Here is a 19088-nt window from a genome sequence, read left to right as displayed (position 1 = left end):
TGTTTGAAGCACGCACAGAACCGGAAGCGCCCCTTGTTTCAAAGAGAGGAGGACGGGTTATTCACATTTAATTTGATGGTCAGAGGCAAATTGAAAGCTAAGCAGTGGTAATTAAGACCCCCGGGGGAAAATAGGGATGTCTCCTACGTTACCCATAATATGTGGAAGTATCGACGTAATTTCATAGAGTCATTCGATCTGAATGCTACATGAAGAACATAAGCCAGATGACGGAACGCAGAGACCTAGGATGTAGAAGATCATAACATGAGCGATTCGGCAGATTTGGATTCCTTTCCTATATATCCACTCATGTGGTACTTCATCATATGATTCATATAAGATCCATCTGTCTAGAGATCGTCATATACATCTAGAAAGCCGTATGCTTTGGAAGAAGCTTGTACAGTTTGGGAAGGGGTTTTTTGAGAGAAAAGAAGAATCTACTTCAACCGATATGCCCTTAGGCACGGCCATGCATAACATAGAAATCACACGTGGAAGGGGTGGGCAATTAGCTAGAGCAGCAGGTGCTGTAGCGAAACTCATTGCAAAAGAGGGTAAATCGGCCACTTTAAGATTACCATCTGGGGAGGTCCGTTTAGTATCCCAAAATTGCTTAGCAACAGTCGGACAAGTGGGTAATGTTGGGGTGAACCAAAAAAGTTTGGGTAGAGCCGGATCTAAGTGTTGGCTAGGTAAACGCCCCGTAGTAAGAGGGGTAGTTATGAACCCTGTGGACCACCCCCATGGGGGCGGTGAAGGGAAAGCTCCCATTGGTAGAAAAAAACCCACAACCCCTTGGGGTTATCCTGCGCTTGGAAGAAGAACTAGGAAAAGGAAAAAATATAGCGATAGTTTTATTCTTCGTCGCCGTAAGTAAATACGTAACTAGGAATATGGAAAATTGCATTTTTGGAATTTGCAATAATGCGATGGGCGAACGACGGGAATTGAACCCGCGCATGGTGGATTCACAATCCACTGCCTTGATCCACTTGGCTACATCCGCCCCTTATCCAGCTAAAGGATTTTTTTCTTTTTTCCGTTGATCATTATTCTATTTATTCTGACCTCCGTACTTCGATCGAGATATTGGACATAGAATGCCACTCTTTAAAAAGGAAAAAAGGAGTAATCAGCTGTGACACGAAAAAAAACGAATCCTTTTGTAGCTCATCATTTATTGGCAAAGATAGAAAAGGTCAATATGAAGGAGGAGAAAGAAACAATAGTAACGTGGTCCCGGGCATCTAGCATTCTACCCACAATGGTTGGCCATACAATTGCGATTCATAATGGAAAGGAACATATACCTATTTACATAACAAATCCTATGGTAGGTCGCAAATTGGGAGAATTCGTGCCTACTCGGCATTTTACGAGTTATGAAAATGCAAGAAAGGATACTAAATCTCGTCGTTAACTGAATTCTGAATAGAAAGATTAAGAAGAAAAAAAAGATTCAAAATAAAGTAAAGGTAGGCGGGGAATAAACTTATTTATGACAAGTTTCAAACTAGTAAAGTATATCCCTAGGATAAAGAAGAAGAAAAGTGGGCTAAGGAAACTCGCAAGGAAAGTTCCAACCGATCGTCTACTTAAGTTCGAGAGAGTTTTCAAAGCACAAAAACGTATCCCTATGTCTGTTTTCAAAGCACAAAGAGTTCTTGACGAGATTCGGTGGCGTTACTACGAGGAAACTGTTATGATACTGAACCTCATGCCCTATCGAGCATCTTATCCCATCTTAAAGTTGGTTTATTCGGCAGCCGCAAATGCAACTCATTATAGGGATTTCGACAAAGCGAATTTATTCATTACTAAAGCCGAAGTCAGTAGGAGTACTATTATGAAGAAATTCAGACCTCGAGCTCGAGGACGTAGTTTCCCTATAAAAAAAAGCATGTGTCATATAACAATTGTACTAAATATAGTAAAGAAATCTAAATAACCTTTAGATCCATCTAAGATTTCGATTCCCAGTAAAAAAAAATATAGAATAGAAAAATATGGGACAAAAAATAAATCCACTCGGTTTCAGACTTGGTACAACCCAAAAACACCATTCCTTTTGGTTCGCACAACCAAAAAATTATTCTGAAGGTCTACAGGAAGATAAAAAAATAAGGGATTGTATCAAGAACTATATACAAAAGAATAGGAAAAAGGGCTCGAATAGAAAAATAGAATCAGACTCAAGTTCCGAAGTAATTACACATAATAGAAAAATGGACTCAGGTTCAAGTTCCGAAGTAATTACACATATAGAAATTCAAAAAGAAATCGATACGATCCACGTCATAATCCATATTGGATTCCCAAATTTATTAAAGAAAAAAGGAGCAATCGAAGAATTAGAGAAAGATCTACAAAAGGAAATTAACTCTGTAAACCAGAGATTTAATATTTCTATCGAAAAAGTTAAAGAACCTTATAGACAGCCTAACATTCTTGCAGAATATATAGCTTTCCAATTAAAAAATAGAGTTTCATTCCGAAAGGCAATGAAAAAAGCCATTGAATTAACTAAAAAAGCAGATATAAGGGGAGTAAAAGTAAAAATTGCGGGTCGTCTCGGAGGAAAAGAAATTGCACGTGCCGAATCCATTAAAAGGGGCAGACTTCCCCTCCAAACAATCCGCGCTAAAATTGATTATTGCTGCTATCCAATTCGAACTATCTATGGAGTATTAGGTGTAAAAATTTGGATATTCGTAGACGAAGAATAACTAATCTTGTCTTCGAATTCTGTCCATTGATAGAATAAAAAATGACAAGAGACTTTTTTCCTGAAATCCCTGCAAAAGAAGAAATTCTACCTCTTTCTATAAGATTTAATGAAAATTGATAAATCATTTAATATAATTGCTATGCTTAGTGTGTGACTCGTTATTTTTTTTTCTTTTTTAAAGAAAAAAACTTAGTAATTATAGAAAATTAACTAATACTAATAACCAACCTATTGCTTCGTATTGTCGAGATCCTAACTAAGAAACAGTCACTATATGAATAAATACCTCTATCATAAATGAGTAGATGTGTCATATAGTTGTAGCAACTGCACTTTTTTATCTAAAAAAAAAATGGGATTCTAGGTTGTGAAGCAAAACTAAAGGGATGTGGATAAAGGGAGGGATGATAGAAAGAAGGAAGAGGAAATAAATAAGATATAGAATTCCACTGTGTATGGTCTATGAATTACATCATAAAAGGCAATGTGAAAAAGCATCAATATAATAAAACTAATAGAGAATGAAAAATTGTAACTTGAAAGAAGAACTACAAATTTTAAGCAATAATAAAGAGCCGCCCGGGTTAATAAAACTGAGAAAATTAACTCGGAAAGAAATTTTTTGGAAGCTCCGTTGCGGGATTCAGACCTAACCATTCAAGGAGAAGCAGTGGGAACGACAGAACCTATGATTCCATAGGATTTTATTGAAAAGAATCCTAACACTTCATTGGGTGGGATGGCGGAACAAACCAAAAAAATTGTCTTATTTGGTAAGTTTATAAATTAACAAATAAGACAGGAAAGAGTAAATATTCGCCCGCGAAATTCTTATTGAATTAGAATACTTTACCGCGATTCAATAAGAGTAAAAATAAGGATATTTTTTAGAAGGACTACATTATTATCTATAAATATAGAATTTAGATAAATATCCACACACATCTGGATATATTCTAGATCTTCTTTTTTGACTATATATTATATTTTTCTGTTTTAACAAATTCAATATAAAAATAAAAAAAAAACCTAACTTTTTCTATTATCTATTAATGTGTATCTATCCGTACCGTAATATTTTTAAATATTATGGAATTAGAGAAATTTATTTACATGCTTTCTCATTCCATTCGCGAGGAGCTGGATGAGAAGAAACTCTCATGTCCAGTTTTGGAGTAGAGATGGAACTAAGAAAGAGAACCATCGACTATAACCCCAAAAGAACCAGATTTCGCAAACAACATAGAGGAAGAATGAAAGGAAAATCCTTCCGAGGCAATCGTATTTGTTTTGGTAGATATGCTCTTCAAGCACTTGAACCCGCTTGGATCACGGCGAGACAGATAGAAGCAGGACGAAGAGCAATAACACGATATGCACGTCGTGGTGGAAAAATATGGGTACGTATATTTCCCGACAAACCGGTTACACTAAGACCCACGGAAACACGTATGGGCTCGGGAAAGGGGTCCCCCGAATATTGGGTAGCCGTTGTTAAACCAGGTCGTATACTTTATGAAATGGGGGGAGTATCTGAAACTGTAGCTAGAGCAGCTATCTCCATAGCGGCCAGTAAAATGCCCATACGAAGTCAATTTATTCGATTAGAGATATAGAACCCTAAAAGGGGTATGGAAGAAAAAAAATGCCCGGTTTTTCTTTCTGGAAAGACAATATTTCTTTCATCCTTTTGCATTGAAATAACAAATTGAAATCAAAATAATATGATTCAACCTCAGACCCTTTTAAATGTAGCAGACAATAGTGGAGCTCGAAAATTGATGTGTATTCGAGTCATAGGAGCTGCTGGTAATCAGCGATATGCTCGTATTGGTGATGTTATTGTTGCTGTAATCAAAGACGCATTGCCCCAAATGCCTCTAGAAAGATCCGAAGTAATTCGAGCTGTAATTGTACGTACATGTAAAGAATTCAAATGCGAAGACGGTATAATAATCCGCTATGATGACAATGCTGCGGTTATAATTGATCAAAAAGGCAACCCAAAAGGAACTCGAGTTTTTGGCGCGATTGCCGAGGAATTGAGAGAATTGAATTTTACCAAAATAGTTTCATTAGCTCCTGAAGTATTATAAATACTAGTAGGCGAAATTTAGATCAAAGAATTAATATTAGTAGATTGTGTTTTACGTATATGTTTTAAAATCCAAAATGAAAAGAAAAAAAAAGAAAACATGTTGATTATAGAAAAATTAGGAGGAACCTAGAATTAGAGTCTTATGGGCAAGGACACTATTGCTGATTTACTAACTTCTATAAGAAACGCGGACATGAATAAAAAAGGAACAGTTCGAGTAGTATCTACAAATATTACCGAAAACATTGTTAAAATACTTCTACGAGAGGGTTTTCTTGAAAGTGTTCGGAAACATCAGGAACGTAACAGATATTTCTTGGTTTCAACTTTGCGACATCAAAAGAGAAAGACTCGAAAAGGAATATATAGAACAAGAACTTTTTTAAAGCGTATTAGCCGACCCGGCTTACGAATTTATACCAACTATCAAGGAATTCCTAAAGTTTTGGGTGGAATGGGAATTGCTATTCTTTCTACTTCTCGAGGGATAATGACAGATCGAGAAGCTCGACTAAACAGAATTGGGGGAGAAGTCTTATGTTATATATGGTAATCGCCCCGCCTATAGTGCTCGAATTCTACCTCGCCCTTCCTATTTTGAAAATAAAAATGGAAAAATAGGAGAAAAAAATATGACAGAAAAAAAAAATAGGAGAGAAAAAAAAAACCCGAGAGAAGCAAAAGTTACTTTTGAAGGTTTAGTTACGGAAGCCCTACCCAATGGAATGTTCCGCGTTCGGCTAGAGAATGACACCATCATCCTAGGCTATATTTCAGGAAAGATCCGGTCTAGTTCTATACGAATACTGATGGGGGATAGGGTCAAAATTGAAGTAAGTCGTTATGATTCAAGCAAGGGACGTATAATTTATAGACTTCCCCATAAGGATTCGAAGCGTATCGAAGACTCGAAGGATAGCGAAGATTTGAAGGATAGCGAAGATTTGAAGAATACCAAAGATTCAAAGGATTAGGTTTTTCTTTTTTTTTTCTAGGGTAATAAATTCTAAGTTCTAAAATTCAAGCGAAGAGACTTATTTTTTTCCAAAATATTAGATTCATAGTTTAAAAAAGGATACGGAAATATGAAAATAAGAGCTTCCGTTCGTAAAATTTGTACAAAATGTCGACTGATTCGTAGGCGTGGACGAATTAGAGTGATTTGCTCTAATCCGAAGCATAAACAAAGACAGGGGTAATCTTTCGAAAAAGAACTTTACTGTCTAAAAAGTAAAAAAAAAGTACCCGCGGAAATGTTCCAATTCCAAATAAAATAATTTCAAATAATTAAAGTAAAGGGTGTATTTTACCCTGAAACGGATATCTTTGTATCTTTTTTTTTATTTCTAACTCATATTTATGAGATAATAAAATATGGCAAAAGCTATACCAAAAATTGGTTCACGTAAGAAAGTGCGTATTGGTTTACGTAGGAATGCACGTTTTAGTTTACGGAAGAGTGCACGTAGAATAACAAAAGGGGTTATTCATGTTCAAGCTAGTTTCAACAATACCATTATAACTGTTACAGACCCACAAGGTCGGGTGGTTTTCTGGTCCTCGGCCGGTACTTGTGGATTCAAAAGCTCAAGAAAAGCATCACCCTATGCTGGTCAAAGAACAGCAGTAGATGCTATTCGTACAGTAGGTTTGCAACGAGCAGAAGTTATGGTAAAGGGCGCTGGTAGTGGAAGAGATGCCGCATTACGAGCCATTGCTAAAAGTGGTGTGCGATTAAGTTGTATACGCGATGTAACACCTATGCCGCATAATGGATGTCGACCACCTAAAAAAAGACGTCTGTAAAAGAATTAACCCGCTTTCAACTTTCAAGAGAAATAAACGATTCAATGATAAAATAATAATACTAGTCTATTATGGTTCGAGAGGAGGTAGCAGGATCCACTCAAACACTACAGTGGAAGTGTGTTGAATCAAGAGTAGATAGTAAGCGTCTTTATTATGGTCGTTTCATTCTGTCCCCGCTTAGAAAAGGTCAAGCGGACACCGTTGGTATTGCCTTGCGAAGAGCTTTACTTGGCGAAATAGAAGGAACATGTATCACACGTGCAAAATTTGGGAGCGTGCCACACGAATATTCTACAATAGCAGGTATTGAAGAATCCGTACAAGAAATTTTACTAAATTTGAAAGAAATTGTATTGAGAAGTAATCTCTATGGAGTTAGAGACGCATCAATTTGCGTCAAAGGTCCTAGATACATAACTGCTCAAGATATCATCTTACCGCCTTCCGTAGAAACCGTTGATACGGCACAACCTATAGCTAACTTGACAGAGCCCATTGATTTCTGTATTGATTTACAGATCAAGAGAGATCGTGGATATCAGACAGAACTCAGAAAGAACTATCAAGATGGAAGTTATCCTATAGATGCTGTATCCATGCCTGTTCGAAATGTGAATTATAGTATTTTTTCTTGTGGGAATGGAAATGAAAAACACGAGATACTTTTTCTAGAAATATGGACTAATGGAAGTTTAACCCCTAAGGAAGCGCTTTATGAGGCTTCTCGTAATTTGATTGATTTATTTCTTCCTTTTCTACACGCCGAGGAAGAGGGCACTAGTTTCGAAGAAAATAAAAACAGGTTTACTCCACCCCTTTTTACTTTTCAAAAAAGATTAACTAATCTAAAGAAAAACAAAAAAGGAATTCCATTGAATTGTATTTTTATTGATCAATTAGAATTAACTTCTAGAACATATAATTGTCTAAAAAGGGCCAATATACATACACTATTGGACCTTTTGAGTAAGACTGAAGAAGATCTTATGAGAATTGACAGTTTTCGTATGGAAGATAGAAAACATATATGGGACACTCTAGAGAAGCATCTCCCAATTGATTTACTTAAGAATAAACTCTCGTTTTAAATCCATTGCAATTTTTTTTCTTCTTCTTTTTCGAGTTAGAATAGAATAAAAAGAAAAAAGAAAACAATTTTGCATCTTTGGTACAATCTATATTTTCGCGAAATGGATCATAATAAAATAATAAAATGGATTTTAGGTATCTAGGGAAGATTCTACTTGGAAGTAACTATTTCCTAGATACCTATGGTACTTCATGGTTGAATGAATCAAAAAAAATCTAAAAAAGACCTAAAGTTAACGATTTATCAATGGGTAGTGTTGCTCCAATACCTAACCAAAGAGCTACTACAGTACCGATTAAAAAAACGGTCGTAGCTACTGGGCGGCGAAATGGATTTTGGAATTTATTGACATTCTCTAGAAAAGGTACTGTCAATAAGCCTGTTGGCACAGAAACCATTAAGAGAACGCCCAATAACTTATTGGGTACCGTACGGAGTATTTGAAACACGGGAAAGAAGTACCACTCGGGTAATATTTCCAAAGGAGTTGCAAACGGGTCTGCCGGTTCACCAATCATTGATGGCTCGAGAACCGCTAAACCTACATTACATGCAATAGTACCTAGAATTACTACTGGAAAAATATATAAAAGATCGTTGGGCCATGCGGGTTCCCCGTAATAATTATGTCCCATCCCTTTAGCTAATTTAGCTCTTAATACAGGATCATTTAAGTCTGGTTTCTTTGTTATTGGGATAGGTGAACTCTTTAGGATCCATCCCCCAAAGGAACCGGACATGAGAATTTATCATCATCCGGCTCGAGCAAGAGTGAAAGAAATAAGACCGCGGAAGATCCTTAATAGAATTAAGGTATATAATGACTCAATGACTCTAGACAAAAAAAGCTTTATCAGATTCTCTTTTCCAAAGTTGCACCTACCACTACTCATTGAAAATAATCCTATTCTTATGGGTAAATGCTCAATATCCAAGTGGGCTTACAAATTTGATCATGATCAATTGCTTTGTGGATTGTCTCATGTCTCTTGATTAGTTGGTATTTATCCCCTCAATATCGCAAGTTTCTTACCTCCAAACAAAATATTTACTTGTTACTAATAAAAAATCAAAAAGTTTAGCCTACATTCTTCCTTAGATCCCTTCTTTTACTCCGATAGTATTGCGGATCACAATCGATGCAAAGAAAATGAATGCATTTCCATACTATAATAAAAAGGTAAGTGTAATAAATAGAGAATTGGATCATGTCACATGACTGATTCCATTTCCACTCTATGGGATCTTACGGAGCCTGTTCATGGATGACATGGTTGCGGTATGATCATAGAAGATATTCTCCTCAAGTGAACCAGCCTATCCTTCCTAGGTAGGGGACTTACATGTTGATTGGATGCGGAGACACCTTTGGTTGTGAATTCTAATGTGGCAGATCCAATTCTTTATCTGCATGGCCAAATCAATAATTCAAGTCACACACTCCCATAATCCGCCTTTTTTCTTTCGTAAAATTAACTTCAACTATTTGTATCGTATAAAAATACTTCGGAGTTGAAGAGAAGTATCCAAATGACATGTGTTATTTTACAATAACCCATGCTTGTAGCAATGAAATACCACAACCTACCCGATATGATATATGAGAATTAGAATTCTCTATGATATGCCTTCCCTATAAAGGACCCGAAATACCTTGCTTACGTATCATTGGAAAGTGCATTAACATAAATACGGCAGTAAGCAGAGGCAGTACAAAGGTATGTAAACTATAAAAACGAGTCAAAGTGGATTGGCCCACACTAGCACTTCCGCGTAATAACTCCACTAAAGGCGATCCTATTACCGGAATGGCGTCAGGTACACCTGTCACAATTTTGACTGCCCAATAGCCAATTTGATCCCAAGGCAAAGAATAACCAGTTACACCAAATGATGCAGTCAAAACAGCCAAAACCACACCTGTCACCCAAGTTAATTCACGGGGTTTTTTAAATCCCCCTGTGAGATACACACGAAATACATGCAGGATCATCATTAAAACCATCATACTTGCTGACCATCGATGAACTGATCGGATTAACCAACCAAAGTTGGCCTCGGTCATTATGTATTGAACCGAGGAAAAAGCCTCTGTAACGGTTGGTCGGTAGTAAAAAGTCATAGCAAAACCGGTAGCGACTTGTACTAGAAAACAAGTAAGTGTAATTCCCCCTAAACAATAAAATATGTTGACATGGGGAGGAACATATTTACTAGTTATATCATCCGCAATTGCCTGAATCTCAAGACGTTCCTCAAACCAATCATATACTTTATTGAGATAGGTAACTAACCCACGCCCCCCTCTAAGAGCCGTATATGAAAATTTCATCTCGTACGGCTCAAGCAGAAACACACAAATTTTCAACGAATATTAGAAAAAAGGTTCAAAACTTCATCAGCCACTGAATCGGGTCGATTTGCCTTGAAGATAGCAAATAAAAAAAATCCGGAATATCTTCTTTGTGATGATAATGCCAAAAAATCTCAAGTTGGCGCGTCTTTCTTTCTTCCTTTCCCTTATGTTGGTCATTAGAGGCTTCTTGACTTTTCTCTTCCCTATTTTGGATTTTTTTTTATGCGTAATATAGAAATTATCTTGTTGTGATCCTATGAATCAGTTCAATTAAAACCTTAGATTCATACTAGAGCCACGATGATTTAGTCTCAAGCTAAACAAAAGGCAAGGGTTCTTCGAATAAGAACCGCTTGATAATCATTTATTGAAATTGAATCAGTGTAATGACTCGACAAAATCGATAGAAAAAAAGTTGTCTTTTGGGCAAACAAAATTGTAAGGAAGAAAATTTCTTTTTTATTTTTATTTAAGAACTACTTGAATTTTTCAGTCTGGTTGCGAGGTCTTAATAGTGAGTATGAATCATAGTTCCATTTTTTTTGATCCACTCTATCTATTTCGTGTTCCAGATACTAGAATAAATAATATCTGACGAATTAGAATCATCTTGATAGAGATAACAGGCCCTTTCTATGTATTATCAATAGGATCAATTCTAACAAGTCACACACTCATATTCCAGAGATACCGAAACAAAAAAATTCCGCGGTCGAACTACCATAATATCTAGAAATGTAGAGCTTAAACTAGAAAGGCTTTTTTGGATGGAAAAACTCTGACTTCCTAGTTTTAGTTAGTAGAAACCTAATTGGTTAAAATTCCATCCAGTAAAATGGAAGAATTATAAATTTCTAAAATGATAGATAGGAATATAGCGAATAAAGCCATTGCGACCCCCATAAAAGGAGTAGTCCCCCAACCCGGGGCGACTTTCCCATATTCCGAATTCAAGGGTTTCAGTAAACTACCTGCACCAGTTCGTTTTGGCCTAGGTTTAGAACTATCTTCAACGGTTTGTGTAGCCATAAATTATATTTAATCATTGGTGTTGACTTTGTATACTATTCCGTTGTAGTTGTAAATACACGATCTTTTCGTAGATCCATTGTAATCTTGAAATTCTATAAAAATGGAAACAGCAACTTTAGTCGCCATCTCCATATCTGGTTTACTTGTAAGCTTTACTGGGTATGCCTTATATACCGCGTTTGGGCAACCCTCTCAACAATTAAGAGATCCATTCGAAGAACACGGAGACTAATTTAAGTAAGAAGTCCCCCTATCTGGGAGACTTCTTACTTAAATGAAATTATTTTATTCTTTTAGTTGGAGTTGGTGGAACCTTAGGTGGTTCTCGGAAGAAGATAGCGAAAAAAATTATCCCTAAAGTCGAAACTAAAAGGAACGTATAAACCAATGCTTCCATAGATTCGATCGTGGTTTATTTACAATTATAACTTCCACACCTATTCATTTGTCATTTGGGAGAATTTCCCATATAAAGAAAGAAAAAGAGTCAAAGAAAGGATGGGAGATGTCAAATCAAAAAAGAGAGGTGAAAGATACCATAACAATGTGTATCAGACTGCCTGTTTCTTTGTAGTTGGATCTCCCACTTTTTGGAATGTTCCAAATTCCACTTGAGCATCCAAATCTGGATCAATACCAGCAAAAACATCTCGGAACAATGTTCTAGCGCCATGCCAAATGTGTCCGAAAAAGAAGAGCAAAGCAAAGGTAGCATGACCAAAAGTGAACCAACCCCTTGGACTGCTGCGAAAAACACCATCGGATTTCAAAGTAGCCCGGTCTAATTCAAAAATTTCCCCTAATTGAGAACGCCTCGCATATTTTTTTACAGTAGCAGGATCAGAATAATTTACTCCATTAAGTTCGCCACCATAGAACTCCACCGTTACGCCTACTTGTTCAACACTATATTTGGATTCTGCTCTTCTAAAAGGAACGTCCGCTCTAACAATTCCCTCCTCATCTACCAAAACAACCGGAAATGTTTCAAAAAAAGTAGGCATACGGCGTACAAAAAGCTCACGTCCTTCTTTATCTCTAAAGACGGGATGTCCTAACCATCCAACAGCTATTCCATCCCCATTGTCCATTGAGCCCGCTCTGAATAATCCCCCTTTTGCCGGATTATTACCAATATAATCATAAAAGGCTAATTTTTCGGGAATTTTAGACCAAGCTTCTGATAAACTAAGATTTTCGGCTAAACCATTGCTAACTCTTCGATATATTTCTTGCTGAAAGTATCCCTGATCCCACTGATAACGAGTAGGCCCAAATAATTCGATTGGGGTCGTTGCTGACCCATACCACATAGTTCCAGCAACTACGAAAGCTGCAAAAAAAACAGCAGCGATACTACTGGAAAGTACAGTTTCAATATTGCCCATACGTAATCCTTTATATAGACGTTGAGGCGGACGGACACTAAGATGGAATAAGCCCGCTAATATACCCAATGTACCCGCAGCAATATGATGAGAAGCTATTCCCCCCGGAACAAAAGGATCAAAACCTTCTGCACCCCACGCTGGATTTACAGCTTGTACTTTTCCAGTTAGTCCATAAGGATCGGATACCCATATCCCAGGACCATACAAACCCGTTACATGAAATGCCCCAAAGCCAAAGCAAGCCACCCCTGCAAGAAATAAATGAATTCCAAAGATCTTGGGCAAATCCAAAGAGGGTTTTCCCGTCCGCTCATCAGAGAATATTTCTAGGTCCCAATATACCCAATGCCAGATCGCTGCCAAGAAACACAAGCCAGAAAACACAATATGCGTAGCTGCCACACCTTCATAACTCCAAATACCCGGATTTGTTACAGTTCCTCCTGAAATACTCCAACCACCCCACGAATCCGTTATTCCTAAACGAGTCATGAAGGGAATTACGAACATACCTTGTCTCCACATTGGATCCAGAACAGGATCAGAGGGATCAAAAACTGCTAATTCGTATAAAGCCATTGAGCCAGCCCAACCAGAAACTAGAGCTGTGTGCATTATATGCACCGCAAGCAATCGACCCGGATCATTCAATACGACAGTATGAACACGATACCAAGGCAAACCCATGGAAATACCCCTTTAGCAAAGAAAAATAGACACGATGTCGCTTTATTTTATCGCATTGAAAAAGATTATCCATTGTACCTAACCCTTCTAGGGGATTCTGTGTCAGAAAGCGCGAATATTTATTTCATTCCATTAAAAATAAGAAGCCAATTCTGTTCATAAGAAGAAAGAGAAGCAGATCTATTCTATACTCGATAAGTGCCAATATGCAATGGGTAACTTGGCCAATTTGGAAAAAACGAAGAATAGATCGCTACCCCTCTTTGTTTAGCATTCGAATCACCCATTCCTTTTTCTTTATTCAATCTGTCTTACCTTTCTTATATGTATAACCTTTCCATCTATGTATTAATAGAATCTATAGTATTCATATAGAATAGAATAAGAATAAAATAGAATAGAATAAGAATAAAAATTAAGACAATAAACTGCAGATTCTTTCTTTCTGTTCCATTCTTACGTTTCCATATTAAAGTGTTTCTTACTTAAATTTAATAATATTAATCTAATATGCCCATTGGTGTTCCAAAAGTACCTTACCGGATTCCTGGAGATGAAGAAGCGACTTGGGTTGACTTATACAATGTTATGTATCGAGAAAGGACACTTTTTTTAGGTCAAGAGATTCGTTGCGAGATCACGAATCATATTACAGGTCTCATGGTATATCTGAGTATAGAAGATGGAATTAGTGATATTTTTTTGTTTATAAACTCCCCAGGCGGTTGGCTAATCTCAGGAATGGCTATTTTTGATACGATGCAAACGGTGACACCAGATATATATACAATATGCCTCGGAATAGCCGCGTCCATGGCGTCCTTCATTCTGCTTGGAGGAGAACCCGCCAAGCGTATAGCATTCCCTCACGCGAGGATTATGCTTCACCAACCTGCTAGTGCTTATTATCGGGCAAGGACACCAGAATTTTTACTAGAAGTAGAAGAGTTACACAAAGTTCGCGAAATGATCACAAGGGTTTATGCACTAAGAACAGGCAAGCCTTTTTGGGTTGTATCCGAAGACATGGAAAGGGATGTTTTTATGTCAGCAGACGAAGCCAAAGCTTATGGACTTGTCGATATTGTAGGGGATGAAATGATTGACAAGCACTGCGATACTGATCCAGTGTGGTTTCCGGAAATGTTTAAGGATTGGTAGTGTCCGGATTTCTTGTAAAGTTATTTCACAGCTAAATTCGTGTTTTCCTCGATTTAATAGAAAATAGAAAGACTTCATGATGAGCAATCATCAGGTTAAGATGGATCTAAACCAATCCATTTTTTTCTATATACATACAACATGCCAACGGTTAAACAACTTATTAGAAACGCAAGACAGCCAATACGAAATGCTAGAAAAACGGCTGCGCTTAAAGGATGCCCTCAGCGTCGAGGAACATGTGCTAGGGTGTATGTGCGACTCGTTCAGATCATGACTTCAAACAAATATAAAAAAAATTTGAAGTATCCCTGATTAGTACCAATGAATAGGATATAGCTTCTCTATCCTAGATTTCTATGGTATATGGAATTTCTGGTTTCCTTTGGTGCAAATCGAATTATCTAAATTTGGAAATAAGAAGCAATTCTCCCATTGGTAGCAAATGGTTATCCATTAAGCGGAGGAAATAGTAATAAAAAGAAAAAGGCTTATGCTCTTTTATCTTATAAAGAACGGACTAACAGGGTCAGCTACTTAGCCAACTTTCATAATTAAATACCGTCACTGTATGGATAACTCTTATTGTGAAAAGAGCTATTTACTCTATAATGGATAGGTAGAGCCAAAGAATGTGAACTATACAAGTTCGTAATACTTTTTGATGAAAGAAAGGGCTCCGGTGTATAGAGAGGGCCTCACCGTTTAAAAGGGAACCATAGAAACGATGGAACCCACTATTTTTTTTAGTATTATTTAGAATGAATTTGTTATTTCGTATAGAAATAACTGAACGGAGTGGAATAAAAAATCGTGGTTGGGAAGGTTACTATAGCAAAAGCCATTGGAATTAATATTTTATATATCGGAATAATTAGTTTTGTTATTAATGAGAAAAAGGGTGGCTAAAAGAAGAGAAATCATTAGTTATTCATTAAGGTTAATTTGATTCAATGACCAGAGTTCCGCGAGGATATATAGCCCGGAGACGACGAACAAAAATGCGTTCATTTGCCTCAAACTTTAGAGGGGCTCATTTAAGACTTAATCGAATGATTACCCAACAAGTAAAAAGAGCTTTTGTTTCCTCTCATCGAGATAGAGGTAGGCAAAAGAGGGATTTTCGTCGTTTGTGGATCACTCGGATAAACGCAGCAACGCGGGTATATAAAGTATTCGATAGTTATAGTAAATTAATACACAACCTGTACAAGAAGAAATTGATTCTTAATCGTAAAATGCTTGCACAAGTAGCTGTATCAAATCCAAATAATCTTTACACGATTTCCAATAAAATAAAGATCATCAATTAAAGGTATAAATAAAGTAATATACTGGAATAATAAAAGATGAATTCCCGGAGAGGGAACTCCGGGAAGATACAATAAATTAAGATTAAGTGGTAGGAATCGACGAGCTGGATTACTTTCTTTATAATATATATAGGTCTGGCCCTTGCGAATTCGAATAAAACATCAACAATCGGAACTTAAGTTCCGGTTGTTGTTTCTTAAATTTTGGTTGTAGTTTCTTAAGTTTCGATTGGAATTGTACTTTTGCGTTAATTGAGGAATATGTCTATTTTTTCTGGGTCTAGAACCTGTAATTATTGAAATTGACTGGGCTTGAAATTGTTTTTCGTTCTCATAGTTACGAAACGGTAAAAAAGATAAAATACGAGCCTGTTTTATAGCAAGAGTAATTAATCGTTGTTGTTTCAAGGTTAATCTATTTATTCGTCTCGATAATATTTTTCCTTGTTCACTAATAAATCTATTAATTAAACTCATGTTTCTATAATCAATTCGATCTCCCGGGCCAATCCGGGGACGCCTACGAAAAGGTTGTTTAGATTTACGAAAAGGTTGTTTGAATTTACGAAAAGTTTGCTTGGATTTACGAAAGGGTTGCTTGGATTTATTAAAAGTTTGCTTGGATTTACTAAAGGGTTGCTTAGATTTAAGAAAAGGTTGTTTAGATGTATACATGATTTATTCCTTATTTAATTTAAAATTGGAAAATGCACTTCTTTATTTTATTAATTTAGGATCCAGAAGAAGTAGTTTTTCTTTGATCCATATCTTATTTGATTCATATTTATAGTATATGAATACCCTCTATACATATGAAATAATATCGACCGGAAATCAGATGAGTTGATTTGTATTTTGTATTCTATACTATGTTTTATTTATATATAAAATATGAAGTTCTTACTCTTTCTGTTGTTTGGAAAGATCGAATACACGATGTTCCTATTTCTTTATTTCGTGATGAGTCGTATGCTTGCGACAATAACGACAAAATTTTTTGAATTCTAATTGTCCGGGTGTATTGTGGCGATTCTTTTGAGTACTATATCTAGAAATCCCCGTCGATTCCTCATTGGCACCTTTTCGAACACAACTGATGCATTCCAAAATAACTCTGATTCTAACATCTTTTCCCTTGGCCATGAACCTCCTTTTCCTTTTGGATTGACTTAATTTAATTCTTCTACTTATTCTTTTATTCTTCTATTTTGAATCCGAAGAAGAAGAATAAAATTCATTAGAATAATTTTTTTTTATTCTTAAATTAAGTAATAAAAAATAGAGAAATAATTAAAGAATACAATCCTTGTCGAATTAGCAAAGATTTTGGTTCGAAATCCTTTCATTTAATTAGTCAGCCCCGCCTTTTTCTATGCTCTGATTTCTGAGGCCTGATTTAGCTTGGGTACCCCTTTAAATTGAATTTCTATTTTTAAAAATAGGGTTTACCAAATTTTTAATGACTCTGAGGTTCAACCCAATCCATCTTTTCTTTCTTTTTCCTTCCGATACTAAAAAAAGATTGAAAAGGATAAGATAAAATTTTGTCATATCACGAAGAAATCTATCCCTCCCATAGCAATAACTAGAATTAAAAAAAAGGGAATGACAAAGCATCCGGGAATAAACGATTAATTTCTATCAATAAACCTGCTAAAGCACCAAACCATAGAGTACTTAGCACGGGTGCTACAGAGAGATATGTTTTTATATCCCGCATTGAAAATCCTCCTTCCTTGTTGGAATACATATATGATCATAAACTTATGCTATATATAAACTGAACCATAATCGACGAAATTTTCCGAAATTGTCCTATCCCTAAAAAATAAAAAGATGACCCCTTCTTCCTATATATTATCAAGGAAAAGTAATCTTTCTTTTATAGGCGAAATTCTATTGGATTTTAGCTGTATATAATTCCTTAATTATATGAGACCAAAAAGAAGAAATGACACGAGGGTTCTATATATAGATAGAGAAAGAATAAGAAAATTATGATGTGGAAAAGAAGACAGGAATTGTGTACAATGGCATTGCACAACAATTTAATTTGGAAAAGGGATGTAGCGCAGCTTGGTAGCGCGTTTGTTTTGGGTACAAAATGTCACAGGTTCAAATCCTGTCATCCCTACCTATTACTTCTTTCTTCTTTATAGGCAGTAGCAACGAGATCAATTAAAGTAAAGTGGGTATAACTGGAATTTGTGGAGACTATACGTACGTGAGATACATTAGGAATAGAAAAAGATTTTCTTTTTGAATGAATGAAAGCGCTCTTAGTTCAGTTCGGTAGAACGCGGGTCTCCAAAACCCGATGTCGTAGGTTCAAATCCTACAGAGCGTGATTCCATCTATCTTATGTCGAAGCAGAGTAAAATAATTTAACAAAATTGAATTGTAACTCCAATTTGACCTCCTCCAGACCAGAGAGGAGGTCAATAAAAAAAAAAAAATGACTCAATCAAAGATCCAACTGATCCCCACGCCTGTATTGCAAATACGCAGTCACGAATAATCCCGCTAAAGTAATAGGAATTAGGCCTAAGACGATTCCAAATAGAAAAACTTCAATCATTTCGATTTGTTCGGGGGGATAAAAAAAGAGGTACGATCTATCCCTAAATAGTACTCTAAATTATCCACGAATCTCAATGACCAAGAAAAGAATTCCTAATTAGTCTGGAAAAGAGTCGTAGAATATCAGGAATCCCAAAGAAAGATTTTGCTTTTCTGAATTATTATTATTCAGTCAATTCAAATAAGACGTATCTTGTTCAAGCCAATAAATAGAGCTGGGGTTATAGTTAAAGCAGCCAGTAGAAAACCGAAATAACTAGTTAAAGTAAGCATGAAAGAGTTAAATTCCATTTATTTTTTTTTACTACACTACATATGTTGGTAAAGCATTTACCTAAGTTATGGAAAATTCATAATTCATCAGTTATTTTAGATAATACTAAAAAACAAGATAGAGTGAGATACAGAAGTGTAAAAGAAAGTGGATTCATCAGATGATACATGAGTCCCTAATTTCGAATCAAGAGATTTGTTATGGAATTTTTCAATTGAGTAAAGTAATAATATTAAGAACTAGATCATATAACCCCATTGAATGAAAAAATGAAATTGGATTTTCAGGGAAATTTCGGAATAAGAGATAAATAAACAATTGAATTTGAAAAAAAAACTTCTTTCTATTTTGGATAATTTCTTTTTCAATAGGACCCTCTTTTTGGACTGAACGATCGAATATTCCCCTATTCCTTCTTATTTTAATTTTAACTGATTGTATTCTATATGGAATAAGAGGAGAAGAAAAGCATTCCACGACCTCCCGAGGGTCTGTTAAAAAAAAAAGAAAGCTCTTCCTTGAATTTACTTTATTTTTATTCCTTTTTCGAACTCCAACCAAAG

The 19088-nt window shown here is 36.0% G+C and overlaps 2 non-coding genes across 2 annotated transcripts; both read left to right on the top strand.

Moving 5' to 3' along the window:
- Positions 1 to 17731: 17731 nt before the first annotated feature.
- On the top strand, positions 17732 to 17805 carry TRNAP-UGG. Its single transcript has one exon. It is a non-coding gene; the product is annotated as a tRNA-Pro (tRNA).
- Positions 17806 to 17944: 139 nt separating this feature from the next.
- On the top strand, positions 17945 to 18018 carry TRNAW-CCA. The gene has a single exon. It is a non-coding gene; the product is annotated as a tRNA-Trp (tRNA).
- The last annotated feature ends 1070 nt before the right edge of the window (positions 18019 to 19088 follow it).

The sequence above is a fragment of the Hordeum vulgare genome, unplaced genomic scaffold (genome assembly GCF_904849725.1).
Source record: "Hordeum vulgare subsp. vulgare unplaced genomic scaffold, MorexV3_pseudomolecules_assembly, whole genome shotgun sequence".
Classification (NCBI taxonomy): Eukaryota; Viridiplantae; Streptophyta; class Magnoliopsida; order Poales; family Poaceae; genus Hordeum; species Hordeum vulgare.
The sequence above is the reverse complement of the archived record's forward strand: the minus strand, read 5'-3'. Positions and strand labels throughout refer to the sequence as shown.